We start from the raw sequence: 17,649 nt of genomic DNA on the forward strand, positions 1-17,649 counted from the left end.
AGATTGCAGGCATTTTGGCTTCAGTGTTGTTGCAGTCTGTTCCCAAGGAGAGGCACACGCTGTGCTCGCTCCTGTAGATTGTATGTTCTTGTCTTGTGGTTTCCTCTGATCTAAACCATCATTTTTAGACTTTGATATGGAAACACAACACGTGCATAGCCTCTGGGGAACGGTTTTGGCATCTTGCATCTGCCTGCTCCTCCTCTCTCCCAGGTTCTTCATGACCGTGAAGTGGACGGTAATACTCAGTCTCTGCGTGGCTCTGCTGATTCCCTGTATGGTTTTGACACCCTCAGGTAAGACACACACTGAACCCTGGGCTGCCAACTCCCACAACCCCTCCTTAGCCCTTCTCTGTGGTGCTGTTTCGCCCCACACAGACTTGGGTTTCTGTGCACTGGGTCCTTGCTGCAAACCAATCTCAGCAATGGACTCCTTGCAAACAAATCGCCGGGCTGGTGTCTTTGGCCGCCTGGTATTGTTTCTGCTCCCTCACTCTAGGAATGAAAAGTTATGAACCAGAGAGTAAGGAATAGTGAGTGCTCTTGTTCGTGCATGAATCTCCATCATCATGTTGGAGGGGGTTATCCATAGGAGGAACAGCCATTGCCCATATACCCATGTGAGCAAAACCCCTTCACAGAGCACGGCTAGTCCAGGGCAGGATCAGGGCTCACTCGGACAGCTCTTTGATATAGGAACAAATGCTTGTCAATGTAGTGTTTGCAGAATTTCCCCAGCTCCAGTGGCCACAGTGGGCTGGGCTGGCCAGGGGGATTATGGGTATAATGCCAGAAGCAAGCAAAATGACTGGCCACTGTTTTCACCAATTTCAGTCTGCTAGCTACACCCTGGGAGCAGAGAGAGCTCTCTGGATAGGCCTCATCTGGAGTTCCTAATGAAGTCAGCAGCACAGGTCAATAAAGCACTTCTCTTATTGCAGGTACACGGAAGGTTTCATCCCCATGGAAGTCTGTCCGTTACCCCAGGATGCTCATTTCCATCGTCCTGGCATGGACTCTCACAGCTCCCTCAACACCTGGCAGGGAACTGCTTTCACTTTCTTTGTCCTCCTGTCTACGTCAGAACATAGGATTTACCATCCTGGATCAGACCACTGGACCATCTCAGCTGGTGTCCATCTTCTGCCCTACCAGCTCAAAGCCTCGTCCTTCTAGCCTGGTTCTCCCATTGCCACTTGCCGAATGGGTCAGGCCAGACGATTGGGCCCAGATCCTCAAGGGTCCTTTGGCTCCTGTTTTCCATTGGAATTCCTCTGAGGCTCTGGGCCCTGGTTCATCCAGCCCAATAGCCTGTCTCAACCTGCTGCTTCCGAGTACGAGAGAAGCCCTGTGACACTCCCAAGGAGTACAACCTGGAGCTGTAGGACTGCTGTGCCTCCTTAACTCTCCTCCCTGGGCTGTCTCTTACACCGCCATGCTAGTGACAAGCAGCAAACGCCTCCACATGCTGTGATCACTCAGCCAACAGCACAGAAGATCAGGGTTGGAACAGACCTCAGGAGCTCATCTAGTCCAACCCCCGCTCAAAGCAGGACCAATCCCCAGACAGATTTTTACCCCAGTTCCCTACTAAATGGCCCCCTCAAGGATTGAACTCACAACCCTGGGTTTAGCAGGCCAATGTTCAAACCACTGAGCTATCCCCCCCAAAACCAGGCCTTAAAAACCTCTAAGGAAGGAGATTCCACCACCTCCCTAGGGAACCCATTCCAGTGCTTCACCGCCCTCCTAGTGAAAGTTTTTCCTAATATCCAACCTAAACCTCCCGCACTGCAACTTGAGACCAGGGCTGGCTCTAGGCACAAGCGTTCCAAACATGTGCTTGGGGCAACCCTTTTCAAGGGGCAGCATTCTGGCCCTTTGGGGGTGGCACTTTTCAAGGGGTGGCACTCCTGCCTTTTTTTTTTTTTTTTTGCTTGGGGCAGCAAAAAACCTGGAGCTGGCCCTGCTTGAGACCGTTGCTTCTTGTTCTGTCATTTGCCCCCACTGAGAACAGCCGAGCTCCATCCTCTTTGGAACCCCCCTTCAGGTAGTTGAAGGCTGCTATCAAATCCCCCCTCATTCTTCTCTTCTGCAAACTAAATAACCCCAGTTCCCTCAGCCTCTCCTCATAAGTCGTGTGCCCCAGCCCCCTAATCATTTTCTTTGCTCTCTGCTGGACTCTCTCCAATTTGTCCACATCCCTTCTGTAGTGGGGGGCCCAAAACTGGACGCAGTACTCCAGCCCTGGTGAGGCCACATCTGACTAGAGGGGAATAATCACTTCTCTCTATCTGCTGGCAATGCTCCTACTAATGCAGCCCAATATGCTGTTGGCCTTCTTCGCAACGAGGGCACACTGCTGACTCATATCCAGCTTCTCGTCCACTGTAATCCCCAGGTCCTTTTCTGCCGAACGGCCGCTTAGCCAGTCGGTCCCCAACCTATAGCGGTGCATGGGATTCTTCTGTCCTAAGTGCAGGACTCTGCACTTGTCCTTGTTGAACCTCATCAGATTTCTTTTGGTCCAATCCTCCAATTTGTTGAGGTCACTCTGGACCCTATCCCTACCCTCCAGCGTATCTACCTCTCCCCCCAGCTTAGTGTCAGCTGCGAACTTGCTGAGAGTGCAATCCATCCCATAGCTGATGAAGATGTCGAACAAAACCGACCCCAGGACTGACCCCTGGGACACTCTGATTGATATTGGCTGTCAACTAGACATCGATCCGTTGATCACTACCCGTTGAGCCTGACAATCTAGCCAGGTTTCTATCCACCTTACAGTCCATTCATCCAATCCATACTGCTTTAACTTGGCGGCAAAAATACTGTGGGAGACCGTATCAAAAGCTTTGCTAAAGTCAAGGTATATCACATCCACTGCTTTCCCCTCATCCACAGAGCCAGTTATCTCATCTGTAGTGGGGTAGTTACCCGCTCCTGCCCTGAGGGGTTTAGAACTGCTCTGGTGAAGGGCTGTGGAAGGGCTGCAGCTCTAAAAGCTGGGCTGATTGGGGAAGCAGCCGCAGCTGGGCCACACCCCAATCAGGCCACAGCTGGCCCTATATAAGAGGCTGTGAGGCAGTAGCCAAGCAGTTTCTCTCTGCCTTCAGAGAGAGAAGGGCCTGGCTGCAGTGAGCTAGAGACAGGGTACCTGAGGGGAGCAGGGTTGGGGAGCTCCAGCCTGGAAAGCCCCAGGCTGTGGCCTAGTGGAAGGCCAAGGGGTACTGGGGGTTGCAGAGGGCAGCCCAGGGCTAGGCCAAGGCAGCAGGTCCAAACCCCCCTTGCCAGTGATGAGTGGCTGATACTGCAGTCTGCCCCAAGGAGTAGGGGCTAGTTGGCGACTGCCAGTGGCCTTATTCTGAGGTGAGGTGGGGATAGTGGGTGGGGGTTCCCTGGGGAGGGAAGACCCTAAGACTGTGGGTTACTGCCAGGGGGCAGCACCCCAGACAAAAGGGCACCGAGGTCCTGGGAGGGACATGAGGCCAGAGGACAGGTGGCTCATTGGCCTGCAGAGGGTGCTTCAATGCTGGAATGAGCTAATTCCCTGAAGCAACCCCAGGGGTGAGTCCACACCTCTACATCATCATAGAAGGCAATCAGGTTGGTCAGGCATGACTTGCCCTTGGTGAATCCATGCTGACTGTTCCTGATCACCTTCCTCTCCTCCAAGTGCTTGAAATTGGATTCCTTGAGGACCTGCACCATGATTTTTCCAGGGACAGAGGTGAGGTTGACTGGTCTCTAGTTCCCTGGATTCCCCTTCTTTCCTTTTTTAAAGATGGGCACTATATTTGCCTTTTTCCAATTGTCCAGCACCTCCCCTGGTCGCCACAAGTTTTCAAAGATAATGGCCAATGGCTCTGCAATCATATCAGCCAACTCCCTCAGCACTGTCAGATGCAGCGCATCCGGCCCCATGGACTTCTGCATGGCCAGCTTTTCTAAATAGTTCTTTCACCACTGAGGGTTGCTCACCTCCTTCCCGTACTGTGTTGCCCAGTGCAGCAGTCTGGGAACTGACCTTGTCTGTGAAGACGGAGGCAAAAAAAGCCTGGAGTACTTTAACTTTCTCCACATCATCAGTCACTAGTTTGCCTCCCTCATTCAGTAAGGGTCTCTCACTTTCCCTGACCACCTTCTTGTTGCTAACATACCTATAGATTCATAGACTAAGGTCAGAAGGGACCATTATGATCATCTGACCCCCTGCATGCTACAGGCCACAAAACTGTCCCTACCCCTTCCCTTGACTCTGCTGTTGAAGTCCCCAATCCTGTGTTTTAGTGACTGCAATCGGCAGAGACCCTCCTGCTAGAGATCCCTGCCCCATGCTGCGGAGGAAGGCGAAAAACCTCCAGAGGCTCAGCCAATCTACCCTGGAGGAAAATTCCTTCCCGACCCCAAATATGGCGATCAGTAAGACCGCGAGCATGTAGGCAAGAGTCTCCAGCCTGACCCCTGTTAGCCATTATACTATTTATCTTCCATTGCTTGGTATTCCTTGGCTAATATGTTTTACCATTAAACCATTCCCTCCATAAACTTATCCAACTTAATCTTAAAACCAGACAGGTCCGTCGCCCCCACCGTTTCCCTCAGAAGGCCGTTCCAATATTTCACCCCTCTAACGGTCAGAAACCTTCGTCTAATTTCAAGCCTGAACTTCCCCACGGCCAGTTTATATCCATTCGTTCTCGTGTCCACATTAGTACTAAGCTGAAATAATTCCTCTCCCTCCCTTGTATTTATCCCTCTGATATATTTAAAGATAGCAATCACATCCCCCCTCAGCCTTCGCTTTGTCAGACTAAACAACCCAAGCTCCTCTAGTCTCTTTTCATACGACAGGTTTTCCATTCCTCTGATCATCCTAGTGGCCCTTCTCTGCACCCGTTCCAGTTTGAGTTCATCTTTTTTAAACATGGGAGACCAGAACTGCATACAGTACTCCAAATGAGGTCTCACCAGCGCCTTATACAACGGAAGCAGGACCTCCTTATCCCTACTAGATACACCTCGCCTAATGCATCCCAAGACCGCATTGGCTTTTTTCACCGCCACGTCACATTGTCGACTCATAGTCATCCTGCGGTCTACAAGGACCCCTAGGTCCTTCTCCTCTTCCGTTACTTCTAGCCAATGCGTCCCCAACTTGTAACTAAAATTGTTATTAGTCATCCCTAAATGCATCACCTTACACTTTTCACTATTAAATTTCATCCTATTTCTGATACTCCAATTCACAAGCTCATCCAAGTCTCCCTGCAGAATATCCCTATCCTCCTCCGAATTGGCAACGCCTCCCACCTTCGTATCATCCGCAAACTTTATCAGCCCACTCCTGCAATCGGTTCCGAGGTCAGTTATAAATAGATTAAATAAAATGGGTCCCAAAACCGAACCTTGAGGCACTCCACTAGTAACCTCCCTCCAACCCGACAGTTCACCCTTTAATACTACCCGCTGCATTCTCCCCATTAACCAATTCCTTATCCACCTCTGGATTTTCATATCGATCCCCATCTTTTCCAGTTTAACCAATAATTCCTCATGGGGTACAGTATCAAACGCTTTACTGAAATCCAGGTCCACCGCATTTCCCTTATCTAATAAGTCCGTTACTTTCTCGAAGAAGGAGATCAGATTGGTTTAGCACGATCTGCCCTTTGTAAAACCATGTTGTAATTTATTGCAATTGCCATTAACCTCAAGGTCCTCAACTAGTTTCTCTTTCAGAATTTTCTCCAGCACCTTGCACACTACAGATGTTAAACTAACAGGCCTGTAGTTACCCGGATCACTTTTTTTCCCTTTCTTGAAAATAGGAACCACATTAGCTATTCTCCAGTCTAACGGGACCGCCCCCGAGTTTACAGATTCATTAAATATTATCGCTAATGGGCCTGCTATCTCCCGTGCCAATTCCTTCAATATTCTCGGATGAAGATCGTCTGGTCCTCCCGACTTAGCCCCATTAAGGCGTTAAAGTTTTGTTTCTACCTTGGATACGGTAATCCCCCATCCTGTATGCCCCTCTGTCACGGTGCTAGTATCCCTAATACCTTCATTGGCCTCATTGCGCCATGCCTAGATTATCTTTAATCTCCTCTCCGGCTATAGTCTTCAGCGGTCCCACTTCTTCTTTCTTTGCTTTCTTCCTATTTATATGGCTGTAAAACCTCTTACTATTGCTTTTAATTCCCCTCGCTAGGTCCAACTCTACACGGCCTTTGGCCTTTCTCACTCTATCTCTACATTCTCTGACTTCACTTAGGTACGTTTCCTTACTGATCCCTCCCCTCTTCCACTCTTTGTACGCTTTCTGTTTTTTCCTAATCGCCCCTTTGAGTCGGTCTCTCATCCAGCTCGGTCTAAATCTCTTGCTTAGTTATCTTTTTCCCTTTTTTAGGATACAGGCCTCTGACAGCTCATGCATCTTTAACTTAAAGTAATCCCAGGCATTATCTGCCTTAAGATTCATTAATACGTTTGTCCAATCCACTTCCCTTACCAGTCCCCTTAATTTGTTAAAATTAGCCTTTTTAAAATTATAAACCCTAGTCTTTGATTTAATTCTGTTACTCCTTCCATGTAGTTTAAACCGGATTAGCTCATGATCACTGGAGCCCAAGTTGTCCCCTACTATCACTTCCTCAACGAGGTCCTCACTACTTACCAGAATCAAATCTAAAATGGCCTCCCCCCTCGTCGGTTCAGCTACCACTTGATAAAGGAATTGATCAGCAAGCACATCTAGGAACATCTGAGCCCTATTATTGCTACTAGCGTTTGTTCCCCAATCTATATCCGGGAAGTTAAAGTCCCCCATAATTACACAGTTCCTATTAGTATTTACTTCTCTAAACACATTAAATAGTTCCTTATCCATATCCTGGGTCGATCCTGGCGGTCTATAGCACACCCCAGCACTATCCCCGGAGAGGCTCTAGTAGTCCTTTTACCCAGTGTGAGTATTGCCCAGACGGACTCTGTGTTATCTATTCCATCAACTATTATTTCTTTACAGCTTATTTCACTATTGACATACAATGCCACCCCCCCACCTTTACCTTTGTCCCGGTCTTTCCTAAACAGTGCATACCCCTCCATACCTGTGCTCCAGTCGTGACTGCCATTCCACCACGTTTGTTATTCCTACAATATCCGGTTTCAATTCTCGGACCAAGATCTCCAATTCCTCCATTTTATTACCTAGGCTTCTCGCATTGGTGTATAAACACCCTAATGTATGTTGTTTAGCCTGTCTCCCATTAGTAACACTATATGTTGCGGGCCTCTTTGTGTCCGTCCCCCCTGTCCTTCTTATGTCCAATCTCATCTCCCCGGCTATATCTCCTCTTATCTCTCTCACCTTTCCAATGTTGGAATCTGGCATGGAGATTAACTGTGCATCTCCCAACCGTCTCCCCAAACTTCCTAGTTTAAAGCTCTTTTGATAAGATGAGCCAGCCTCCCTCCCAGAAGTCTATTTCCTTCCCTACTCAGGTGAAGTCCATCCCATGAGAACAGATGTCTGTCCCCGAAAGCCTCCCAGTGGCCATACATCCCAAAGTCCTCCTTATAGCACCACTCCCTTAGCCAACTATTTATTCTCACAATCCTATCAGCCCTTTGCTGCCCTTCCCTCGGAACAGGCAGAATTCCACTAAAGATAACCTGAGCCTCTATCTCCTTGAGCGTCTTACCCAGCCTGGCATAATCTCCCTTGATTCTCTCTAACGAGAACCTAGCTGTGTCATTCGTTCCTACATGAAGGATTATCAAGGGGTTCTCACTTGCTCCTTTTAGGATCCTTTTCAACCGTAGGTCCACATCGCGTATCTTTGCGCCCGGTAGACAGCACACCCTTCTGTTCTCTGGGTCTGCCCTGGTCACAGGCCTGTCCAATCTCCTCAGTAAAGAGTCTCCAATTACATACACCTGCTGTCGCCTGTCAACAGTGCGATCTAGTAATCTAGTCTCTGATCCCTCTAGTCCTGACCTGTGTCTGTTCCTATCTTCCCTTATGCTCCCCCTTATGCCTTCCTCTATCCTCTGGGGGCCCAGGTTTTGTGCTGTCTCCATCAACACCTCCCCTCTCTCTCTCTCGGACTAGCTGCTCTTCTCTTCTTCCTCACCCTCCCACCTTCAGTCACCACCTGCTGCCCGTCCACCTCGTTAGCCAAACACCCAAACCTGTTCCTGAGTTCTATTCCCCCCTCACTGGCCCTCCTTTTCCTTGGCCTGCTTCTCACAGTAACATGCTTCCACTTCCCTTGTTCTCCCCCTTCCATTCCCCTCTCACCGTCCTCTACCTCTGCCTCCACCTGCACCGCAGAGCATTCCCCTTCAGCCCCTCCTTGCCTGTCCTCCATCAGCTGCTCAAACCCCCGTCTGAACTCCACCAGGGTATCTACCTGCATCTCCAGCCCCTTAATCTTTTCCTCCAGTAACACAATAAGGCGACACTTCATTTTACTCTTAACGTCCCTTGCTAGCTGCAACTCCAATTGTACCTGGCCTTCCTGATTACACCCCTGCATGGAGGGGGATAGCTCAGTGGTTTGAACATTGACTTGCTAAACACAGGGGTGGGAGTTCAATCCTTGAGGGGGCCATTTGGGGATTTAGTTGGGAATTGGTCCTGCTTTGAGCAGGGGGTTGGACTAGACGACCTTCATAGGTCCCTAATAATCTATGCTTGAGCAATATTTTTATACTCCTCCCCAGTCATCAGTCCACGTTGCCGCCTCCTCTTGTAGGCTTCCTTTTTGTGCTTAAGCTTGTCAAAGATTTCTTTGTTAAGCCAAGCTGCTCATCTGCCAAATTTACTGTTCTTTCTGCACATCGGGATGGATTGTTCCTGCGCCCTCAATAAGGATTCTTTAAAATACAGCCAGCTCTCCTGGACTCCTTTCCCCCTCATATTAGCCTCCCAGGGGATCCTGCCCAGCAGTTCCCTGAGGGAGTCTGTAACCGGGTGCTGGCCAGGTCCCTGTTAGCCCCTCTCCAATTAAGGGGATTAGTTGGGGCTGGCAGGGGAGACCACACCCTGATTACTTGAGCATCGGCACCTGCGGGCCTAATCGGCCAGCCATATAAAGCTGGCCTATAAAACTAAAGGGGAAGGGGGGCAGGAAGGGGAGAAGCATGTGGCTCTAGACCCTTGCTAGCTGGGGAAGCTAGTGGTCCCCCTGGGTGTTGGCCTGAAGACAGGGTATAGAGCAAGTGGTGGGAACTGGCACAAGAATAAAAGAGCACTGGTGCATACAGTTGGAGTGGTCTCCGACTGAGTTTTGTGGAGGATCAAGGAGGGCTCCGTTACAGAGTCAGTCTGCTTTTCTGAAGTTGTCTGTGTTCTGCTGCTCTCCTTTTTTCAGGATCCTGACCTTGACCATCTCATGATCACTGCTGCCCAGGTCTACTGCCCCTAACAATTCTTCACTGTTTGTGAGCAGTAGGTCAAGAGGAGCATGGCCCCTAGCTGGTTCCTCCAGCACTTGCACCAGGAAGTTGTCCCCAACGCTCTCCAAAAACTTCCTGGATTGTCTGTGCACTGCTGTATTGCTCTCCCAGTAGAGGTCAGGATGATTGAATTACCCCATGAGAGCCAGAGCCTGTGATCTGGAAACATGTGAGTTACCCCATCAAGTCTCTGTTATTCCTATCACATCATAGAATCATAGATCCTTGACTGCCAGGATTTCTAGTTCTTCCTGCTTGTTTCCCAGGCTTCTTGCTTCTGTGTACAGGCACCTAAGATAACTAATTGATTGCCCTGCTTTCTTAGTATGAATCAGAAGGCCTCCCCTGTTGCACTCTCCTCCTTGTATTTCCTCCTGGTGTCCCCCTACTTACCTCCGGGCTTAGGTCTCCATCCCCCAGGGAGCCTAGTTTAAAGCCCTCCTCACTAGGTTAGCAAGGCTGCCTGCGAAGATGCTTTTCCCTCTCTTCGTTAGGTGGATCCCATCTCTTCCTAGCAATCCTTCTTCTTGGAACAACATCCCATGGCTGAAGAATCCAAAGCCCTCTCTCCAACACCACCTGTGTAACCACGCATTTACCTCCACAATTCGATGGTCCCTACCTGGGCCTTTTCCTTCAACAGGGAGGATGGACAAGAACACGACCTGTGCCTCAAACTCCTTTATCCTTCTTCCCAGAGCCACGCAGTTTGCAGTGAACTGCTCAAGGTCATTCTTGGCAGTATCACTGGTGCCCACGTGGAGAAGTAGGAAGGGGTAGCAATCCAAGGGCTTGATCCGTCTCGGCAGACACTCCGTCACATCCTGAATTCTAGCTCCAGGCAAGCAGCACACTTCTCGAATTTCCCAGTCTGGACGGCAGATGGATGACTCCATCCCCTTTAGTAGGGAGTCCCCGACCACCACCACCATGCAGAGACACACCTAGCTAACTTGCATGCATGCTTTCTAAGCCACTCATGAATTATACAGAGACACCAGCAAATACCTCCAGCTTCACCCCAGCCCTGCACCCCAGAAAGGTACTGCCTTGCACTGTTCAAGGCGTTCTCTTGAACAATGCAAGCTCCTAATTAGTTCACTACTTCATCAAAGGATAGCAGACATGCACCAGTCTTGTAATCTGAGCAGATTCCCCAAGTACTTTAGACAAACTCACTCGTAAGGATAAAACATTAAAATGAGTTTAACTGCAGAAAGATGGATTTTAAGTGATGACTATAAGTGTTAGGCAAGAGGTCAAAGTTGGTTATGTAAGATGTGAAATCTCAGTCTAAATTCTAAGCTTTATCAGACTAAGCAAGATTTGAATCAAACAGCTTCCCCCACCTCCCGCTGCTGGAGAAAGGTCCCAGTTCTTAACAGACAGGCGGAATTCTGTGTTCAATCTCCCCAGAGCCAAGTCTTCTCTTCCAAATGTTCTTGTTGCCTTCGGAGTAGGTGGGGAAGGAGAGAGGCCAAGTGGTGATGTCACTGTCCCTCTTCCAGCTGCTAGAAAGATCCTTGCTGTGTCCTCGGAGCGAGGCTGCCTCCGTCATGCACCTGCCCTCTGCGGTGTCTCTGGGACGGCCAGTGGGCGACTCGATTCCCCTTAATGGGCCATCAGCGCCTGTCTGGCCAATCTCAATGTAAATCTGTCTTGATCGGTGTTAGTTACTCCTTTGCCATTGAGAGGCAGGCTGTGAGTGTTTTCCACTTGCCACATATTTCAGTAACAAATATACAGCAACACTTCCTAATTTCACATACAAGGATAGTACCCACAATGCAACAGGATAGCAGTGTTCCATACATCAAGACTTTTTCAGTGATCCCTCACCCAGCATACTTTGTACAAAACATACCATAAGCATGTGAATGTGGGGTTCCAGGGGGCTCTTTTGAGGTACAGCCTGTCACACCCCATAGTGCGTCTGTCTGATTCTTGCTGTGCTCAGATCCTAGCATGAAGGTTTAGCTCTAGATCACTGGCTTAGCTTTTCTCTCTGCCTTTCATTACTTCAGTTTCTAACTTGGGCAATATCCTCAGTGGAACGAAGCCAATTTACCCTTGCTGAGGAGCTGGTCCTATTCATAGCTCGATTGCCACCTTAAAGGTGACCAAGCCCTAGTGCAGACCTGGTCTACTGGATGAAAGTTCTAGATCTGCTTCACTCTCTTCCACCATGGTGGCAGTTCTGTGCCCTGGTCTGTCTTTGCCCCTCCTCTGGCTCGGTATCTGGTGCAAACACAGAGCCTAACTAACTCTCTGTCCCAGCTCCCCTCACTGTGGCCCAGCAATGCTGGGTGGGGGAAGGGATGTGTGTTCAAAGTCCACTTACACTGGGTCAAGTTTTTAATCTAAGCTTTTTTCAGCAAAAAATGCAGATTCAGCAACCCCAAAAACTTACCCCCATGTCAGTTTTCCCCCCCATTGTTCCTGTTAGGAAAAAACCTACAACAAATGCCATGAAAATCAGAACAGTTTTATTTTTCTATTCAAAATATCCTTTAAGTTCATTCCCACAGCTATCAAAACCATTTAGCTATGGCCTAAATCCAAACAAGATGGTTTGTTCCATCTGATACAAAATATTTTTTGACCTTTGGATTCACCAAAAATTTCATTTTAAGTTTGACCTAAAACAAAATTCTCTTCTGTTTTTTGAGAATTGCCAGTGACCTGAGACATCCATTATTCAGCCCATCCTGTCCCAAGTGACCCAGGAGAACAAGGCTCTGTTCCATGAGACTTGTGCACCTGAATTTGCAATTCACCCATCGTTGGCAAGCCAGCTCTCCGGAGAGCTCCGGAGCTGTATCACTGGCTTTGCTCTCTGGTGCAGGTTGAGGTGGGACGTGCTCACCTGCGCACATTGGGGTGCTCCCATTGTCTGGGAGGGGATGTTCCATCCCGAGATCTAGCAGCAGGAATATGGGCGCTGGAATCTCACTATTGGCCCGAGGGTGTTTGCCGTTGGAAGGTGAGGGCCTCTTGACAGTGGTCTGCACGTGGGGACAGCCTGGCTGAGGGGGGTGGTAGCGAACTGTGGAGCCTTCCACCCCTAGCTGTGGCCAGCAGTGAGTGAGAGTCGCTGGGGAGGGCGCTCAGTCTAATTCCCAGTGAACCCATCTGCCTGACACTAACTGGCCCCTTGGCAGCTTCAGCTACAAAGGCGACGGCTGAATGGGCCATGGCGAGGGAACTCCCCTCCTGGCACTAGGTGTGGGCCTGGGAGTGAGGAAATCTTGAGCAAGCATGTGGCAGGGACAGGGCACAAGGGTCCTGCCCCCCCCTCCATGCACACATACTTGGGCCCCTGCATCGAGGCTGGGCCTGATCCCATGAAGCATCTGACTCACTGCTCCTGGACCACAGGCAGAGCTGGCTAGGAGCAGAGCCCCACACCGAGTCAGGGCCCCCATCACAGCTGCAGGGAACTAGACAGGCACAACTGCCATGAAGAGCTATTCACAGGGGGCCCATGTTGACTAGAAGCCCCTTCTGACCCAGGGTGAGGCCCTTGCATCCTTCACTAGAGCCACTGAGGCTGCTCCTGAGGGTTAATAATGACCCACCCGTGACCCTCCCTAAACACAGATCAACCCTGCAACCCAAACCACATTTCATAGGTGGGGAAACTGAGGCCCAGAGAAGGGACAGGATTTCCTGAAGTCCCATAATGAGTGTGGTAGAGCCAGGAGAGAACCCAGTAGACCTGACTTCCCTTCCTGTTCCTGAACCATGGGACCATCCTTCTTCCCTAGGCAGTCCCAGGCGCCTGGGGCCAGCCTGGCCCCCCAACCCTCTGCCGCCTCTTGTGCAGGTATCTGGCTAAGTACCTGGAGCATTTCCTGGTGATGGCTGAGGAGCACTTAGAATACCGGGGTTGGAAGGGACCTCAGGAGATCATCTAGTCCAACCTCCTGCTCAAAGCAGGACCAACGCCAACTAAATCATCCCAGCCAGGGCTTTGTCAAGCTGGGCCTTAAAAACCTCCAAGGAAGGAGACTCCACCACCTCCCTAGGTAACGCATTCCAGTGCTTCACCACCCTCCTAGTGAAAAAGTTTTTCCTGATATCCAACCTGGACCTCCCCCACTGCAACTTGAGACCATTGCTCCTTGTTCTGTCATCAGGTACCACTGAGAACAGTCTAGGTCATCCTCTTTGGAACCCCCTTTCAGGTAGTTGAAAGCAGCTATCAAATCCCCCCTCATTCTTCTCTTCTGCAGACTAAACAATCCCAGTTCCCTCAGCCTCTCCTCATAAGTCATGTGCTCCAGACCCCTAATCATTTTTGTTGCCCTCCACGGGACTCTTTCCAATTTTTCCACATCCTTCCTGTAGTGGGGGGCCCAAAACTGGACACAGTACTCCAGATGAGGCCTCACCAATGTCGAATAGAGGGGAATGATCACGTCCCTCGATCTGCTGGCAATGCCCCTACTTATACAGCCCAAAATGCCATTAGCCTTCTTGGCAACAAGTGCACACTGTTGACTCATATCCAGCTTCTCATCCACTGTAACCCCTAGGTCCTTTTCTGCAGAACTGCTTCCTAGCCATTCGGTCCCTAGTCTGTAGCAGTGCATGGGATTCTTCCGTCCTAAATACAGGACTCTGCGCTTGTCCTCGTTGAAACTCATCAGGTTTCTTTTGGCCCAATCCTCTAATTTGTCTAAGTCCCTCTGTACCCTATCCCTACCCGCTAGCATATCTACCACTCCTCCCAGTTTAGTATCATCTGCAAACTTGCTGAGAGTGCAGTCCACACCATCCTCCAGATCATTAATGAAGATATTGAACAAAACCGGCCCCAGGACCGACCCCTGGGCACTCCACTTGAAACCGGCTGCCAACTAGACATGGAGCCGTTGATCACTACCCGTTGAGCCCGACAATCTAGCCAGTTTTCTATCCACTTTATAGTCCATTCATCCAGCCCATACTTCTTTAACTTGCTGGCAAGAATACTGTGGGAGACCGTATCAAAAGTTTTGCTAAAGTCAAGGAATAACACATCCACTGCTTTCCCCTCATCCACAGAGCCAGTTATCTCCTCATAGCAGGCAATTAGGTTAGTCAGGCATGACTTGCCCTTGATGAATCCATGCTGACTGTTCCTGATCACTTTCCTCTCCTCTAAGTGCTTCAGAATTGATTCCTTGAGGACCTGCTCCATGATTTTTCCAGGGACTGAGGTGAGGCTGACTGGCCTGTAGTTCCCCGGATCCTCCTCCTTCCCTTTTTTAAAGATGGGCACTACATTAGCCTTTTTCCAGTCATCTGGGACCTCCCCCGATCGCCATGAGTTTTCAAAGATAATGGCCAATGGCTCTGCAATCACGTCCGCCAACTCCTTTAGCACCCTCGGATGCAGCGCATCCGGCCCCATGGACTTGTGCTCGTCCAGTTTTTCTAAATAGTCCCAAACCACTTCTTTCTCCACAGAGGGCTGGTCACCTTCTCCCCGTACTGTGCTGCTCAGTGCACAGTCTGGGAGCTGACCTTGTTCGTGAAGACAGACAAAAAAAATCATTGAGTACATTAGCTTTTTCCACATCCTCTGTTACTAGGTTGCCTCCCTCATTCAGTAAGGGGCCCACACTTTCCTTGACTTTCTTCTTGTTGCTAACATACCTGAAGAAACCCTTCTTGTTACTCTTAACATCTCTTGCTAGCTGCAACTCCAAGTGTGATTTGGCCTTCCTGATTTCACTCCTGCATGCCTGAGCAATATTTTTATACTCCTCCCTGGTCATTTGTCCAATCTTCCACTTCTTGTAAGCTTCTTTTTTGCGTTTAAGGTCAGCAAGGATTTCACTGTTAAACCAAGCTGGTCGCCTGCCATATTTGCTGTTCTTTCTACACATTGGGATGTTTTTTTCCTGCAACCTCAATAAGGATTATTTAAAATACAGCCAGCTCTCCTGGACTCCTTTCCCCCTCATGTTGTTCTCCCAGGGGATCCTGCCCATCAGTTCCCTGAGGGAGTCAAAGTCTGCTTTTCTGAAGTCCAGGGTCCGTATTCTGCTGTTCTCCTTTCTTCCTTGTGTCGGGATCCTGAACTCGACCATCTCATGGTCACTGCATCCCAGGTTCCCATCCACTTTTGCTTCCCCTACTAATTCTTCCTGGTTTGTGAGCAGCAGGTCTAGAAGAGCTCTGCCCCTAGTTGGTTCTTCCAGCACTTGCACCAGGAAATTGTCCCCTACAGTTTGCAAAAACTTCCTGGATTGTCTGTGCACCGCTGTATTGCTCTCCCAGCAGATATCAGGGTGATTAAAGTCTCCCATGAGAACCAGGGCCTGTGATCTAGTAACTTCTGCTAGTTGCCAGAAGAAAGCCTCCTCCACCTCATCCCCCTGGTCTGGTGGTCTATAGCAGACTCCAACCACGACATCACCCTTGTTGCTCACACTTCTAAACTTAATCCAGAGTTTTTCTCTCTCAGGTTTTTCTGCAGTTTCATACCCGAGCTCTGAGCAGTCGTACTCCTCTCTTACATACAACACAACTCCCCCACCTTTTCTGCCCTGCCTGTTCTTCCTGAACAGTTTATATCCATCCATGACAGTACTCCAGTCATGTGAGTTATCCCACCAAGTCTCTGTTATTCCAATCACATCATAGTTCCTTGACTGTGCCAGGACTTCCTGTTCTCCCAGCTTGTTTCCCAGGCTTCTTGCATTTGTGTATAGGCACTTAAGATAACTTGCTGATTGTCCTGCTTTCTCAGTCTGAGACAGGAGTCCTCCCCTCTTGCACTCTCCTGCTTGTGCTTCCTCCTGGTATCCCATTTCCCCACTTACCTCAGGGCTTTGGTCTCCTTCCCCCGGTGAATCTAGTTTAAAGCCCTCCTCACTAGGTTAGCCAGCCTGCTTGCGAAGATGTTCTTCCCTCTCTTCGTTAGGTGGAGCCCGTCTCTGCCTAGCACACCTTCTTGGAACACCATCCCATGGTCAAAGAATCCAAAACCTTCTCTCCGACACCACCTGCGTAGCCATTTGTTGACTTCCACGATTTGACGGTCTCTACCCAGGCCTTTTCCCTGCACAGGGAAGATGGACGAGAACACCACTTGCACCTCAAACTCCTTTATCCTTCTTTCCAGAGCCACGTAGTCTGCAGTGATCCACTCAAGGTCATTCTTGGCAGTATGATTGGTGCCCATGTGGAGAAGCAGGAAGGGGTGGGCTGGAGGGTGATCTACTACGTCTTCACAGACAGGCTGGGCATGGTGCCGCAGCTCCGCCTGGCCACAGGGCGGCACCTGCGGACCCTGATGGTGGAGAACCAGAAGTGCCGGCAGGACATCTCCATGATGAGGATGCATTGGCTCAGCCAGGGCCTGGACCCCGCCATCTGCAGGGAGGCCCAGTACATCTTCTGCATGGATGTCGACCAGTTCTTTGTTGGAGCCTTCGGGTCGGAAGTGCTGGCCAAGTCCGTTGCCCTGCTCCATTCCTATTTCAACCGGTGGACCCGCTTCTCCTTCACCTATGACCGGAACCCCAGATCAGCTGCCTTCCTGGGCCCAGGTGAAGGGGACTGCTACTACCACAGCAGTGTTTGGGGGTCATGCCAGTGGTGAAGAACCTGATGGAAAGCTGCTTCCAGGCTGTTCTGCAGGTCAAGCAGAACAGCGCGGAGGCCCCATTGGCATGACGAGAGCCAGCCAAGATCTTGTCTCCGGAGTACTGCTGAGATGAGGCCGTCGGGCCACGTGGAGACACCCGCGTTTCTAGGCTGGTGTGGGCCGAGAAGCAGCACAGCATGGTGCGCCCAACAGATTGGTGACTCCACCAGCAAGAGCCCCAAGGGGGCACGTGGCTGGAACCCAGCATGGGGACTCGGGGAATAGTCTATCAACTAGGACGTCACTCGCTTCATAGCTTCTGTCGGCCGAACTCACCGACCGCATGCGGGGCTCCTGACATCCCCCCATTCCCTCCACAAGTCTCCTGCATGTCACATCCACTGCCCTTCTAGTTCAGGGACTCTCTAAACTTCCTCCCCTCCATGCCAGGGGCTCTGCATGCCCCCCATATCCTCTCCCCTCCATGCCAGGCTCTCTGTGCCTGCCCCATTCAGCACCATCCCCTCCTGCCACACACTATTATTCTTTCTTTTCTTCTTGTCTGGGAGATGTCATTCAGGGTGTTCACAGGTT

The 17,649-nt window shown here is 50.1% G+C and overlaps 1 pseudogene; it reads left to right on the forward strand.

Annotated features, from left to right (window-relative positions):
* LOC117868080 overlaps positions 1 to 17,276 on the forward strand; it is a 40,159-nt pseudogene extending 22,883 nt beyond the window's left edge.
* Positions 17,277 to 17,649: the final 373 nt, after the last annotated feature.

The sequence above is a fragment of the Trachemys scripta genome, chromosome 19 (assembly GCF_013100865.1).
Source record: "Trachemys scripta elegans isolate TJP31775 chromosome 19, CAS_Tse_1.0, whole genome shotgun sequence".
Classification (NCBI taxonomy): domain Eukaryota; kingdom Metazoa; phylum Chordata; order Testudines; family Emydidae; genus Trachemys; species Trachemys scripta.